The sequence below is a fragment of the Eutrigla gurnardus genome (genome assembly GCF_963514095.1).
Source record: "Eutrigla gurnardus genome assembly, chromosome: 10".
NCBI classification, from domain to species: domain Eukaryota; kingdom Metazoa; phylum Chordata; class Actinopteri; order Perciformes; family Triglidae; genus Eutrigla; species Eutrigla gurnardus.
This window is the reverse complement of record NC_139924.1, coordinates 13,191,416-13,208,201: the sequence shown is the minus strand read 5'-3', so window position 1 is coordinate 13,208,201 and position 16,786 is coordinate 13,191,416. Positions and strand designations below refer to the sequence as shown.

General features: G+C 38.3%; 1 protein-coding gene across 3 annotated transcripts in view; it reads left to right on the top strand.

Moving 5' to 3' along the window:
* Nucleotides 1-3,159: 3,159 nt before the first annotated feature.
* Nucleotides 3,160-16,786, top strand: part of pak4 (p21 protein (Cdc42/Rac)-activated kinase 4) — a 33,152-nt gene continuing 19,525 nt past the window's right edge. For 2 of the 3 annotated variants that reach the window (XR_014597882.1, XM_084020087.1), the window contains exon 1: nt 11,627-11,815. The gene's annotated coding sequence lies outside the window, so the exon portion shown is untranslated. Of the gene's footprint in view, nt 3,283-11,626; nt 11,816-16,786 lie in introns of those variants that run through there. The other variant, XM_084020088.1, reaches the window with a different exon arrangement.

The window sequence follows — 16,786 nt, the reverse complement described above, 5'->3', positions numbered from 1 at the left end:
ACTAACCAGTTTCCATCAATATTATCATGACATCCATCAATCAATCAATCTGCAAAAAAGGGAACACCGGGACGAGGACTGGCTCCTTTTATCTATACGTCATGTTAGCTTGTGAATTCCCACTGAGGATCAATAAGGTTTTATTTTAATGGATGATAATAATAAATCATCATTTATTCATTGATTACATTTGGCATTATTGATCTGAAACTGTAAAGCAGTAAATAAAGGTACTCATAGTTTTATTCTGTACAAGTGTGAATCAATAAGTATAGAAAATAGACATGCTCTAAAGTATGAAGTATGATGCTTCATTTCGCAATAATAACAGGTGTTTAAACATGATTTTATTGCTTCACCTAAAAAAGTTTGTCCATATCAGGCAGCAACCTCCGGTTCTGAAAAGTGAAGCCAAGGTTGAGGTGCCTTAAACTTGCATTCTCTCTACTGGCCAACAGGGGGCGACTCCCCTGGTTGTAAATAGTCTGATTGTTGAGAAATTAACTCAACTCTTGTGATTTTTGAAGTATGAATGCAACCGTCAGAAGTAAAAAACCTAATGTTAGGCTGTAAACGAACTACACCACAAGGCTGTGAGGCGAAGTTGGCGTTGAGAGGAGTATCGACTAAGTTCTTCTGGTCTCTTTCCCCGCTCTACATTTGAATTCAAAACATTACATTTGATGACAACTGCAGTGTTACTTCATAAAGGTCAAATATTCCAAATTTGTAATTGCCAAAAATTACTTTATAGAACATCAAGGTCTCTGAGGAATCAAATGTATTGCGTGTGTTTTCAGGAATGTTGTCATTGACTGTCTGATCTGATGGCGTCTAGAACGTTTTTTTTCTTTTGAGAGACAAGCTTTAAAACATGGTTCTTGCAAGGGGACTTTTGTAGGAGGATAATACAGAAAATTCTTCCAAATGTTTTACCTTTATTGAGATCACATCCAAACAAATTCATATGTACATCAGCTTTGGGCGAGAAAAGCTATGTTAACAAAAAACATGATGCACAGAAAAGGGTAAATGAAAATAAACAGAAACATATTAAATGCAGCAAGGTAAAGATAGAGAAAAGCAAAATCCTCAGCAAAAAGCTAAACATAAACAGAAAGGAATCAGCAGTTTCAGCACATTGAGAGAATATTGATCTTTATTCACAGGGTGACAAGAATAAGTACATGTCGAGAATCGATACATGTGCTTCCTCTGCAGGATTCACTGAATTGAAGCCATATATTTAAAGGGATTGTTCACAAAGCTCTATTTCACAACTTTTTCAACATTTATTTTTCTATTTGTTTTAATAAACCCATTGTATTACAGGTACTTAGTAAGTGAGTAAGATCCTCTTAGAAAATGTACATCTGTGCAACTTCAAAATAAATCTCGGAAGGGTATAAGAAGGAATTTTTATGCTAGTACCAGTTTTTTGTCTCCATTTAGTAGGTTATTAGTTTATATTCTGAACTTTTTCATGTTAACAAATACACTTTAGCACTACAATATTATCTCAAAAAAGCTAATGTGGAGTTTGAATACTGGTCAGGGATCAATGCATACAAAATGGTCTTATTGTTTATTTAATAGAGATTATAAATGTGAAAAACATGAAATACAATTTACCTCAAATTAAATTATGTTTAGATTTTTTTGAATCATGAAAACGGAGGTGAAGAGTAAAATAAAATCTTTGTACTTTAATATTATTATTTATTAATGAACAGAAACATAACAATCTGGTGCATTAATGTAGATTTTGGTGGCTTGTTTTTACATTCGTATATTATTTTTGTATTGATGCAAGGCTGTGTATGGGTTGTGTATGTGAATATATGTATGCATTTAACCCGGATTCTCCTACAACAGTAGACTAATGGTATTTGTATGAGGCCAGTATATTGTGCTGTTATATGCTGGATGTATATATCAGAACGTTTTTTATTAATGTGTATGACTATTTCGAAGAAGGATAGGGCAAGTCAACCAGACACAGAATTAATCCCCTGAATGTGATTATATCGTTTGGAACGGTGACATTGTGGTGCAGTAAGCGTAGGTGACCACTAGAGGTCAGTGTTTCACAAATTAAACTCTGCAATGAGCTCAAGATTTAAACGCTTTATTATACTGTTATGTTTGTATTAGTGGAATGTAACAAAATGCAGTACTGTACAATTTTGAGGTACTTGAACTTTACCTGAGTATTTCCATTCCATGCAACTTTATACGTCTCCTCAGTGGTAATATTACACTTTACTCCACTATATTTGTCTGACAGCTTTAGTTACTTTGCTGATTCAAATTATTACTAACACAACATATATTAACTAATTCATTATGATGTATTATTATATATTATATGAAACTACCCAGCGATATATAAAGTAATTAAATGAGCTCCACTTTTACCAGCTGCAATACACATTACAGGGATTCTGAGTTATTACATTTTTTTTTAAACTTTGAATCCAGAAAGCAATTTGTTTTAAAAGCTAGAACAGTTCTATATCATTGTTAATATTATTAGTAATATTGTTGTTGTCATTATTGTATAAATAATATAATATAACATGATATAACATAATATCTGAGTACTTGTTCCACCGAATGTTAGAAATATAAGCAACATAAAGGTACACATATTACTTTATTGCCATTATTGGTGTTAAAAGTTTTATCTGTTTTTATCTTAGCTTCTTTTTTTATAACTATTATCATCTCAGAAAGTTTAGAATATTAGATAAATCAAAACACAGTTCAGTGTCTCTTCAGAATTGTTTCTTCAGTCAGTGATGAATAAAATATTAAGATCTTTAACTGAAATTAAATTAGCACAACTGCAGTATACAATTCTACATTACAAGCCAGCAAACTGTACTTAAAATATTTTAAGGCATAAAACATGTTTAGATATTTTATATATATATATATATATATATATATATATATATATATATATATATATATATATATATAGATATAACATATCTATATATATACATATATATAAGCAAATTACGGATAAAATAAGCAATTATATCCTCACTTGCAATTATATCCTCACTTGTCTCTCTAGCGACCCGTGGCTGCTCGGTTGCCATGGTGCTTCGCAGCAGTTTCCCGGATGTAATATTTCCCCCAGTTCAACATGGCGTCGGCAAAGTGAGACTCCAGTTTGCCCAAAGTTAGCCCGCGTCGGCTCTTTTAGACAGACGGGGAAATATTTCGATACCGGGTGGCAGCAGAAAAAAAAGTTTTCCTGTGAATTTCGGGGTGAGTAAACGCATTTGGTTTTAATAGTTGTAGTTTATTGGGCGCTAGCTTCTGGCGCGTCTCTGCTCCCCGTTTAGCGTTAGCTGTTAGTGGCTAACAGTGGCTAACGTTAGCTGCTTTCAAGTCTGGGTTTGAGGAGACCAGCGTAACCCCCTTCGGTGTGGTCTCTCCAGGGTGTGTGTGTTGTTTGAAGAATACCTCACTGTGCGTGTGAGGTGTACCGCTGGTCGTTTTCACGGTGTGGGCGAGGTACAAGGTGATGAGTCACTTGCGAAAGTTGTAAAACAATTAAAAGCAGCAGCTCCGGGCACATAACCGGGCTATTTTCACGCCAGGGCTGTGTTTCTGTGCTAAGACTCTAAGCTCGCTGGACGGCTTAATGGCAAATCCAGGAGAAAAGCTGGTTCTGTTAACATTGGCTTTTCTTATCTGTCTGTGAAACGCGCTAGGCAACTTGTCTTCATTGTCATTTCTCTAGTCGTGACAAAGGTGGACATGTAGAAGTACATTTCTTCAAGGCAACTTCATTGGTCTGACAGCCTCATTTACTTTTCATCCCCTCCCTGTCAACTGAAAACCATGTAAACTATTTAATAAGCCTCTTGGATCATCTGGCAATCCATTGTCACAAAGATGAAACGGGGGGGCTGTTTTCTCTGAGCTCATGAAAAGTTGACGTTTTACTGCACAATGAGGTTTTAAAAAAACAAGTACATTTAATGAATACATAGAAGATACGTACATGGGTACTTTTACTCAAGAATGCAGGATTTGTATTTGTTGTGGGATATTTTCCCACTGTGGTAGTAGTATTTTTTTTTTAAACTAAATTAAGGATCTGAATACTTCTTTCACCACTGATTAATTATACGATGCAGATGTAAAGTGGTTTCTGTTGTGACTGTGTTAAACTTTAATGTTTACCTGTGAAGTGTGTGTGTGTGTGTGTGTGTGTGTGTGTGTGTGTGTGTGTGTGTGTCAGCATCTGTGCGTGTGTGTCAGCTTACACTGTCTGGCCAGGCTGAGGGAGGATAGAGGATATTGTCTGTCTGAGATTTGATTAAGTTACCCCCTCCCTTCCTTGACCCCACTTTTTATTGCCACAAGTCATATTTCCTCTCCTTTGGTCTTTAATGTTATTCCCTCCTGTTTCTTTTCCTCCGCTAGCATACATGTATGTGTGGTATTCACGTGTGCTGTGTGCATGAGTGAGTGGAAAAGAGATTTTGCGTTCAGCTAGTTAGTCAGCAAGGTTGTGCTATTAGTGCTGGGCACACTGCACATTCTTGGGATGCCAGAGCTGTATGGAGGGGTCACTCTCCTCTCCCATATATACACCCCATACCCCAGCAGTGAGCACTTTTATCAACATCATCCCCCATCATGCTCTGCAAGTTATTCAGCAAAGATAACTGTGTCAGGAAGGAACTGGGTGTCGGGTTGAAAAATCACTGGAGCTAACAGACGGTTAGATGGCAAACAATTGTCTGCTGTGTTGTAACCCCCCCCCCAACTGCATATAATATTGCTAACAATGGGCATTTAGAGAGTCTGGTGGGGGTGCTGGCTGAACTTTCTGCATGCTACTGTTTTTTAACTGCATATAGCTCAGGGCACTGTGTGTTGTTTTTCATAAACTAGGACTTCAGTAGTGTCTTCTCATGACAGGAAGCTTCAATTAGCTTTCTGTTCCCCCTCCCTGCTATTAAGTAACAGTCATAACAGTGAAGGGATCTGTGGTACCCTGGAGGCTGCAGAATGGACCTGAATGAAAAAGGCTTTCACTCTCTCAGCTGGTCTTGAGGTACAAGAAACATAATTTAAGATTAGGGCTGGACGATAATTCTATATTATAATTTATTGTCTTTTGATGGAACTGTATCATGATGACATTATATATCAAGATATATATACACAATTACCTCGTCTAAATTGATAATAAATTAATACATCTCAGATTTCTCAGACAATCTCATCAATCTCAGTTAAATGAAACTATTGTCTCAATCTGAATTATCTGTGTGCATACATGTAAACACAGTCACTGTTTAGCTATCAATATTTATTCATTTCCTGTATAATTTCATTTGAGACTGTTGTGTTAACTTTGCGCTTAAGTTCTTAATTAAATAAGAAAATATTTTCATTTTCAAGTGTTTAATTCATGCAGGAGTAAACAATGTGGTTATTTCATATAGATTATTTATTCAGTCACCATATAATATGCTATATTATGATATATATTGTATTATTGAGATATTAAATTACGTATATAGGGCTATATCTCTTTGTGTACTGTATACTAATGTAATTATGGAACAAGATGCAAATACACCCCAAATTCTTATGGGTCAAGAAGTTAGACAGCCCTGCCAGTGACTATCAGTTTTACTTTCTTGCACCTGTTGCCGGTGGGTTTTACAAGCGATAGCTTTTGTAATTAACAGAATTGACAGTATTTGCCATGAAATAGGGCTGTGACTCTTCATTCAAAATTTGAACCAGTCTGTTTACCTATGAGTCACTAGTTAAAAAATCTGACGATAAAATTGTAATGTGTTAGAGACCTTTCTCACATACCTTTCTTTGATCAGTTGCTTTGTCGCCCTATTTTCCTGCAGATTTACTCTGTTCAGATTCAGGACTCACGCAGAATCCTCTCAGGTTGATGGTATCGAAGCAGGTTTGGGGATTTTTGTTCTTGATGATCAGTCCAGATTTGAAGAAGGGGTGTTTTTGGTGACGGTGGGTAACAGTTGATGACTGTTGACAGGAAGGACGGATGTTGTCGTTTGTTGACCTGAGGGTCCCTCGGAGAGAGAGAGAGACAAACACAGCTGCTGTTTAGACATTAACTCTAAACAGCTTTTATATTGACATTCGAGGTGGCAGCTCTCAAGGCTGAAGCATGATCATATTAGCCATAGCTTTGAAAGCCAGGGACATCAACCTGCAGGTAGTGTGTGCTAATTTTTTTTTATTATTATCAAGCATTTATTTTCTTATTGTTCTTGTTGTGATCTGGTTGAGTTTATGTTGCAGTGGATGAGCAAGAATGGAAACAAGTTTTGTCTTTCTCCTAGCATCAGGTTTCACAGAAAAAAACTAAATTGGTCTTGTAAAAGGAGGGGGTGAGAGAGAATGGCAGAAGCGTGTTGAGGGAGGAAGAGGGTTTAGAGCCAACACTGAGCCAGATTCTGCTACCAGCTAACAGCCACAAGAAGAGACCTGCAGAGAAAACGCAGCAAAAACCAACTCCACCTCAATTCAAAGGAGAAAATCTTCATGTGGATGAATTTCCAGTCTCATATTCTGATTTTTTATTTTTTTTTGCCAGTCACATCTACACACATGTACCACATAATGGTTTCACGCCATTTTTGGATGAATTAACTTAATCAGACACAAACAATGTTATGGCTAAATGAGTGTATTTAGCACCAAGGTCAGAAGGGTAAACAAAAAAAGCATGCCTCAATTTAGATGTTGATGTCATGCATTTTCAGCATCAACGTCATTGATTACGCCGACTAATTGCAGCAGCCCATATGCCAGGGATGCACTGAGAACATTTTCGGGTATCAGGTGACTGAGATACTGATACCACTTTTTAAAGTTAAAGTACAAGTATATGGCATACTTAGTTATGTTTTGTAACTAATGTCAGGCCTTAACAAGGTATAAAAGTTAGGAGGTTAAACATTTTTTTACGGTTTATACCAACCTTGGGAGGGTGGGGGGGAACAAAAACACAGAAACAAGAGAAATCTGTGGAAAATGTCTATAGTTGCTTGTGGACTTTTGACCCTAAAATAGGTGTGTAAACGTGTATGGAGACGGAGGCTCAAGCTGAACTGACTGGTAACGGATTAAATAAGCCCTTTAGGTTGGTCATAAGACCCTACATTATGATTTTTGTCCTGTATCTGGGAGAAAAGGCCAGGCTTATTGCCTTAGAAGAAAGAAATCCTCTCAGGAATGACGACTGCAGCCAACATCAACACTGCCCTCAAGGTGCTCAGGAACAGAGGCAATACCGTATGAATACAAGAAATATTCACAATAGTAACCTACATTTGAGACTTAGTTTCAACAACCAGGTGAGGCTTTCAGGCCAGTGTTGTGTCCAGGATTTTTCCAGGAGAATGTATTGTAGGGCCTGCAACTAAGTAAAACATAAAAAAAGCAACATAGAAAAAGCTCTCGTCGTGCAGCCGCTTTCCTGCTGGAAAAAGATGCTTCTTAGACACAGGCCCTTCTACAGCAAAACGTCAATATAATTCCTGTATGTTTTTAGAGACAATTTTTGAATGTGTTAAATCTTTAGTATTTAATGCAGACAACATTATTATTCATTTAAAAATAAATATTTAACTGTTTGTTCAGGTTAAACTCTGTGCTGTTCCTCTCTGTGTGTGTTTTACTTTGCACACAGCAACAGAGTGACGAGTGTTGTTCTTGTGTTTGCATGTACAGTTGTTTTTAATCTCGAAAGATCAAGCTTGGGCCTGCACGTTCCCAACGATATCGAGGTTTCACAAGCACACAATACAAAGAGAGTTCTGGATGGTGGCCGCGTTTCACCTCAGCTGTACTGGTGGTGTTGCAATGTTAGTTTATAGTGTACTGCAGTATGTTTGTTCATGTTTTTTAGCACTTCCGTAACTCTGGAATATTTTGGATGACACAGGCAGGACGTTTGTTGTAGTGCTCTGTCTGTAAATAAGTATTATTTTTTCTCAGGATCCTGCTATCGAGGATCAATCAGGATCTACTGCAGGGCTGTATACCAATCTTTAAGATTAATCTACATAAACAAATGTTTTTTTATTAACTTTTTAGGAAGTGGTAGATTGCCATGATATAATTTCTGAGGCAACTACTCAATGCAAGTGGAATGTGTTTGTTTTGGCATGTACACGTTCAAACTTTGAATACTTGTCCTCACTGGTAGAAAGAGAATTACAGTGGCTTTCCTGGCCTGTATTTTCAAAGCTAGTGTTATACACCAGCATGTGGTAAATCTGATATATTACTTCTGTGTCTCTCATCTGAATAAATTTCCCTAGATATCTGCTGTATTGGGCAGACCTGCCTTGCAGACAGTAAATCCGAGCAGCTGGATGGAGTGATGACTGGCCTCACTAATGAGAGGGGAGGTTGATGTGATGTTTGACCTCTTCACAACGACATCACCTCATTGTCTCTATTTTTGACAGCATGCCATCACCATCTAATGATGGTCCAAGACTGAATAGTGTGTTTTACTCTATGTTTGATGTTTAACATGACACTGTGAAATTGCACCAATTAGTTATGATGAGAATAGTTGAGTAACAGTGGTTGAATGTTAATACCAGTCAGTACATTCACATATACAGTAGAAGTGATCCTATTATTATTATTACAGCACTTAAATCATAATATAAATTTATTTTGATTTTCATCATTTCGCGATATGCAGTATACCATCACATATGTTGTAATATATTGAGATTTATTAGCGTTTTCAGTTGCAACTTATGCATCTTGTCAACATGTTTGATCCAATAAGATCGATTTTTCACTTGATTCATCTGATTTCAATCCTTTTTGTCTGGACCATAGAGACCGTAAGTAAGTAAATGACTGATCAAAGATGCACCATTGGTCAGTCGAGTGTACCACGTCACCAAGGGGTGTTGTGGGAGTCGGAGAGAACAGAAACCGTTGCATTCAAAAGTCGACATGGACACACAGACATCACTCACTGCAGTGATGGTAATGTAAACTGCAAAACTAGTGATGTCAACATGTCTACAACACACAGAATATGGTGAATCAACATCAAGGTGATTAATTGGCTTGTTGGATAAGTTGTTGGAGATAACTGATAACTTATTGATATAAAAAACAATGTTGAGGTTGAGAAGTTAAGAATGATATATTTTTAAACATCTTACTATATATATTTTAACCCACCAATAATATGTATTCTTTTAACACGCATGTTCCAATGAAGGAAAAAGAAATGCTTTCAACTCATATCTTTGACTATAAATACACTGTATAAAATACTGACTAATGAATGAAGTACCATATAATGAGTATACTTTGCTTCATTAAAAGATGTTTCACATCAAACATCTTAAGATATTTGAGTCTAGTTTTAGTCTTGTAATATTTTACTCAAATGTAGCTTAACCATGTCATGTGATCTGAAATCAAGCACATTGACACATAGTCCAGCCATATACCAGATTTCACCTAGTCTTGTTATTGCAGCAACATTTGTTAGTCAAGCAGACAAACTGAAAAGTAAACATTTGAAGTACTACTACTGCAATATTTCCTTTTTTACGTACACATTGGTGTTACAGCTTTAGTTACTTTTCACATTACAATTTTTTCATCCCCATCCTGTCCATTGAAAAATGTATCTCCAAATTTAGCGATTTTGATGTTGGTTTTGGCTGTAGATGAAAAACCAGCGGTGTTGTTTCTTTCCAGCTTACACCCATAGCTGTGCTCAAACTCATAGAGCTGCAGATAACAACTCTGCATGCATTGTTTTTGTATACCTTGCTCTTTTAAATGTTAAGAGAGTTGTTGTTTGTGGTGACTTTTAAAATGACATCCATCCTTGGACTTGCAGTTAGCTCATGAACTTCCACTTATTTTGACTTTTCTGAATTTGCAATTCCTGTCAGTAAGTGAAGCACGAGCAAAGATTTGTCTGTGTTTGTGTGCTGAAATATGTGTAAGCTGGCTTGTGTGATCTATGCAGAGCTCTCTTTATCTTTGACCTTTCTGCATTCCACAACCTGCTCCTGGAAGTCAGTTCTCATTGGCTGCAACACTGCATGCTTTGTTTGAACTCGGCCTCGGGATTGGCAGGTTCGTGAGTTGTCTGGCTCCGATACGTTGAGCGGACCTGTTCCTGCTGTATTTTTACTCCCAAAGGAATGTCAACAGGCCTTTTTCTTATTGAAGCTGACACCTTGTAGTCTGTCAGATAGCAGAGGATAGATAATGAAAGAAATGTGTTTCACAGCGCTCACTCAGGCTGCCTTTGATAAGGAACTCCTATTAGAAACTGTGTTTTAATGTATGTTTTCATGTTAAATTACTACCTTCTGATGAAGTGATATCATGATAGTGTTATTTATTAGTATGCCAAAAAGATGTTCTTAAGAATTCAAGCTTCTTCTCTATGCACAAAAATTACAGTGAAACAGTCAGGCATAAAAGACTGCAGAATTTAGTGTATAGGGTCAAATATTATGTGTGTATAAATAAAATATAATGATATTTGTGGCAGACAGGTGTACAGTAAAAACTACTATACTAAATTTTGTTATGCAGGAAGTCACTTGCATTATAAAATGTGTAATATATCCTTTTTCAGTTTGGTTCATCGTGTGTTCAAGATTCCGTCTGAAATAGGATAGATCATTTAATTTGACGTGTATTAAAACTATGCAACTATTTAAGAGAACTTGGCACCGTGAGTAACAAAGCAGGACACAAAAGCAATACATTTACTTTTACATTAAAGTATGTGATTAAAACAACTATGCTAATACTATTCCATAGCCAGCTCTCCCCCAAACTTTGTTATGTTTTAAGATGTGTTTTGGCATTTAGCCGTGACCTTCTATCTTTGTGTCCCACGTCTTTGGTGATGATCTGTTTATGTTAGTAGGCAGACATGGCATTTCACAGCAGCCTGTCTTCACCATAGTCCGGCTATAAATAGCAATAATTTGAGCCATTGTGTCAGAACCTGCTGTGCCACAAAGTGAGTCATATAGTCACGTCATGTAAAAGATTATCTATAAAAAAAATAATATCTTATCTTTCTCATCAACGTGAATGATAACTTAAACTAAATAAACTATTTAAAAAGCCTCTTGGATCAGCTGGATAATGCATCGTCACAAACATGATGATTTTACAGAATATGATGGATTAAAGTAGACTACAGACTACAGCCAGCCTTCATTTGCCAACTAGTGAACGTCAAATCAATCACATCATCATGTAGGACTAATGTGTATATATTATGTATTTTGTGTTGTTAACGTGAATCTACAAAGCAACAAAAGTTGCTAGACAACTGTAGTGGAGTAAAAGGTAACAGTAGAGTTACACCTGTGACACGTGACGTTATTTGTAGCTTGTATTTGACAGGACATGAGGTTGCTAACAGCCCCGTGCTAACGTCTCTCCCTCTCTGCCCGTCTCCCTCCCTCCCTCTGGTGACGTCATGATACTGGGCCGCGTTTTGCTGAAACCATAGGAATGCGACACTTTGGATTTACAGCCCGACGCTACAGCACTTTTCTGTCCAAGTAGAAATCTGTTTCTCTTTGTAAGCCGGCCGTCGTTATCTGTCACCGAGTCGGGGTTTTTTTTATGAGGACGTAACGACGAGTTTTTCTTCTTCGCGGAAACAACTTTGTTGCTGCAGGAAGTGTGTTTTTCTCGCCTCAGTCGCGCTTCCGACATGAGACATCAGGTGGACGGTGCGTTGCCGTACCTGTGACTGGAAGTGAGTATCCCCCACAATCAACGGAGACGTATCGCCGTATCGTGTGTTTATTTCTAGGTCTGCCGTGCTTGAAAGAAAGTTACAAACTGTGGTCGGGCTGCCGGGACCGAGCGAAAGTTCATGCGGGCCGCAACAACCCACTGTTGTTAGAATCTCCCAGCGTGGATTAAGCTGTGCGTCGAGGGGGAAAGCATAATAACTTTATTGTTTGCCTCGACTGAAGGGAGGGACGATCTGTGTTTCACATTAACGCTGCACCCCTGGGAGCCGCCTGTCTCTTCTGGCTCTCCTCTCACTATTCAGACCTGAGACCGTTGACTGCTCCTGTCTGTGACTGTCAAGGCAGCTGCTGGATTCCCATCTGTCTCTCTCTGCACAAGTGTTGGTGATACGTGGGCAGGAGGGGGGACAGATTTAAGTTTCACTGTTTGTCTCTGGGTTCATACTCCGAAGGAAGTTGTGCATTATTCCTTTTTGTTTTAAGCATTTTATGTTATTTACCAAAAGGAAGTGTGGAGTTCCTAGTCTGAGAAAAGGAACCAATCCATGTTTATTGTGTGTGTATGTATGTGTGTGTATATACATACATATATATGTATATTTACGTACGATATATATATATATATAATCATTTTTATTTTATAGTTATTTGGGCTGAGATATGCATAGAAAGAATTTGGTTGCCAGTGCTAGGATGTGTGCGTATACTGCTGAGGCAGGCTATTCATTATCACCACTGATTCAGTACCAGCAAGCTAATGTAAGAACACCACAATAACAATGGTAACCCAAATACTGCCGTCTGCTTTTTGGCTTCTCACCTTTTTAATCTGTGTCTCTGTGAAGAGCTTATTCCTGTGTATTAATTTCCTGAATTTGGTGAACACCACCTCAAGAGACAATTTAGATTAAAGAGAATGCTTAAATATAGTGTGAGAAATCTCCACCTGGTTATGTTTAATGCATTTTTTCTCCCTTGGCTGGTTACTTTGTGTTCTGTTGCTGGCAGGTTACCAGCCATCGTTTAGAGGGTATTTATTGCCTCAATTCTCGAAATGTGGTCAGCTGTAAAATTTGGGGATTTATCGCTCATTATGGCTCGTATGTGAACAAGAGTGTTTCTATGTATTAATTAAACGTATTCCAGAGTTTTGCATGAGACAAGCGACCTAGTCAGCAGCACTTATTGTGGCCTTCAACTTGTGGAAACTGAATAAAAGTGTTCAGAATACTGAAGTTAAGCATCAGATCTCACGGTCTATGATCGTGTTGGTAATGGATGTGCTTTTTTAAGTATTCGTTTTTATATAGAAGGGATGATTTTTTTCGATATCAGCAGGACTGGATGGTGTTCAGATTTTGTTTTCATTCGTCAGCTGCACACTTAAGTAATTACACAGGTTGATTTACCTTGTAACAAGTTGGTATAATAGGGTCGTCAAATCTATCTCTGAAATTAATCATTCAGTGCCATAAAGATTTGTTTTGGCTCTTTGAAGTTTGTTTACATTGGCTGAGTGTTGTTAGTGTCTTGTTCGGAAGATTGTTATTCAAGGTATGTCTCGGTGACTTCACAGTCAGAAAATCATTAGAGCGAAGCGAGAAAATGTGTGAGGCATGCTCTCTGTCATGGCCGATATGTGGTGAAGTGTTTTTATACTTTCACTTTTCCAAAAATTGTGTGACGAGGTGGACAAGATATGATGTGTGTTATTACTGGTATCTTATTTGATGTGAGGTCGCCACTGTGTCGATAATAGGCCACGTTTTGTAATGAGCAGTTGCTGTAAAACAATTAAAGTCCCAGTCGGCAAGTCCGAAGGATCAAGGACACTGTCAGATTTTGAATGTTTACAACTCTCACGCTCCTCCCCTACGACCACCGAGCTCCTTCCCCTTGACTTCGTGCCCTATGAAATCCCTTAGATCATCCCACCTTTGAAACGCGGGTCCGATGTTGACTCTGGTTTTATCACGTGCACCGTCGCAATCTTTCTTTTTTCCCCCTTATTTTCCACCGGTGTTTTCTTTTCCTTGGTTTTCCTTGTTTCGGTTTTTAACCGAGGAATTGGAAGCTTGTTGCTACTTCCCTCTGCCTCCCCCCTGTGATAGTGGAACGAGCCCGAGGGGGGAGGGGCTCTGTGTGTGCACGAACACAGCCCTGCGTACTGATTGGACAGGATGATCCGTGCGCTCCGATTTTTTGCGAAACAAACAACAGGCTCTACGTGCACGTAGAGGTGTGTTTTTTTTCCTAAAACCGGATGATTTATGTTGTTCTATAGAAGTATAGTATCGGCTTCAGTGAATATGATCAAAGTGTTGCCGACTGGGACTTTAATAAAAAAAAATCAACACAATGACAAAAGGAAATGTTCTGTTTTGTGTCCTGATTTAGAAAAAAACGGTCCTTTCAAAGATCAAATTCATCTGCTATGCACTGGAAAGCTCCAATTTTATTTTATGTTTATATATTTAAACACCTAAAACAATACGGGGGTGAGACCTTTGCTGTGCGTTGTCCCCCTCTCTCTCACGTGTCCTCTCCATAAAAACCAAGAGGCAAAAAAAATTATACTAAATAAAAGAAAATAGAGAATATCTCCATCCTCTTGTGTAAATGGATTGGAGTAAGTCAGATCCTTATTTCATTCATAATAGATAAAAATTTGAATACAATATTTTTGAGTATATCAATATTGGAAATTTTATAATTGTGTCCTTTATTTCAACCATGTGATTTCAACTTCTTTTGTTTTAGGTATAAATAAGTTAGAATTCAGTGTTTTCAGTGGGTTTGCAACAGAATTTTAAATGATCATATACCAAGAAAAGAAACCAAATTCTGTGTAAAGGACGTCGTACGTTGTCATTTTTTCTGGTCCTTCATCCATTGCTTGGCTTTATTTTTGTGCAGTGATTAAAATATGGTCGGCATACTCGGACATACTTTTAACAGGTCGGCCACGTCCATTATTTATAACGCTATACATGTGTTTATGGTTGGTTAAGAAATGCTTCAGGAATCAATAAGCAGAATCAAAAAGCATGTTTCCTAACAAATTTCTCAGCCCTTATAAATTTGGTTCCAATTTAGGAAGTTTTGATTCTACGATTGTATCACTACAGCCAAATAGTGTATTCATGGCTGACGGTGTCTCTTTCCGAGTGTGCACCACCCATGTGCGATACTTGAATCAGGCCAGAGGACAGCAGCTTCATCCAGAGCGTATCAGCCTTGCTCTGGCCCACTGACCGGACAGGCTTTCTCACTGCTCAGCCAGGCATACATGGAGAGAGTGAGGGGAAGAGAAAGGGAAAAGTGGGAGGAGGATGGGAGACTATTATTATATAAAAGGGGGTTGGAGAACAGAGAGAGTTTGAGGGGAGTGGTGAGGGTGATGAGATAGTGATGGAGTTTGAGTGGGAGGGAGGGGAAAACACAAGGAAGCTGTTACTACAGTGATGTTGTGTTCAGGGAGGGAGTGCTTGTTTTGCTCTGTGAGAGGAGGGGTACTTTTGTTTCACCCTGTGTATGTTTGTGATCATTAAACTGTTTGAGTGGGTGGTAGGCTGCAGCAGTGTAGCTCTCTTACTGTTCCTCAGATCAAAAGATTTGTCTGCCCAAATCCATGTTAATTAGGACATTTACTTGAGATCAGTGGGCACACTTTTATATTTGAGTTTACTCTGTGGACGTTTATTGGCACAGATGTTGCAGTAATATACAATAATCACACTTTTGTGAAACTTTATTATTGTTAGGGCTGGGTATTGTCTAGAATCTCACGATTCGATTCGATTTCGATTCGTTGGGTCACGATTCGATTCAATTTCGATTCGATATTGATTGAAATGCTTTGATATCGATTCAGTTTCAAGTAGAAATACACAAGTAAGAGTACCAGATCATTTTTTCAAATAATTTATTTAGTTTCATGCCTTATGAACAGCCGTGGTATAACTCATAGCATGATAAAACAGGACATTACTTAAACACTGAACTACAGTGCATGTAACCGCCGCGGAAGCTATGGTAGTAGACAGTAGTAGTGCAGATATACCGTTGAAATGCACATATTTGTTTATCTACTCTTCACTCATTTATTAAATGTATTTTCTCTTCCTGTTTCCCAGTGCGAGTTGAGATACACAACTATGATCGCATTTGTCAATCGCGGTATTTTATTTTGAAAATTGCTTTTATTTTGAAAATTGGCCAGATTGTCTCGTGTTTCTTTAGCTGTGGCTGCAGACCCTGAATTGGGACACAGCTACTGTGTGATTTACTGCCAGAACTGACGCGTTCGCTCGCGGGACGCGCAAAAAATAGAGCAGACGGCGGAACGATCGCTTCACGGCGCGGGACGGCCGCGCCTATTTGCAGCGCTCCGTGTCTGGTGTGAACGACACCATAGCTTAACAGGGGCGCCGAAAGGAAGCGGGCTCCGCTACGCGCCTATTCGCGGCGCTTCCACGGCCGGTGTGTACTCACTCCGGTCGCCATATTGTAATGGTTTGGTCTAGTGCGGCCCCCGTCCGTACAGCGCGAATCACACGAGGGTGTCGGTCACAGCGCCCCCACTGGCCAGGGGCTTGAATCGATTCAGAAGATTGCTGAATCGATATTGAATTGCGGGGAAAAGAATCGCAATGCATTGCTGAATCGATATTTTTACCCACCCCTAATTATTGTAGCATTTATGCATTTATTAAATCATTGATGTTACTTCATAGTAGTTGGAACAGGGTGTCTGCATTTATTGATGGGTCGCTTCAATTCTTGGATAAAAAGGTTGCAAATATGTTTTAAACTTTCATTTTATTCTTAAAAAGGTAGATTGTCCTCAGTACACTACTTTTTGGCGTGGCGTAGTCCCATACCTCGCTATTTAATTTTTGGGTGATGTTTCTGTGAAATCTTAGTTCAACAGGCATGAAACAGATCTTAATAGGTGTTAAATATCATTA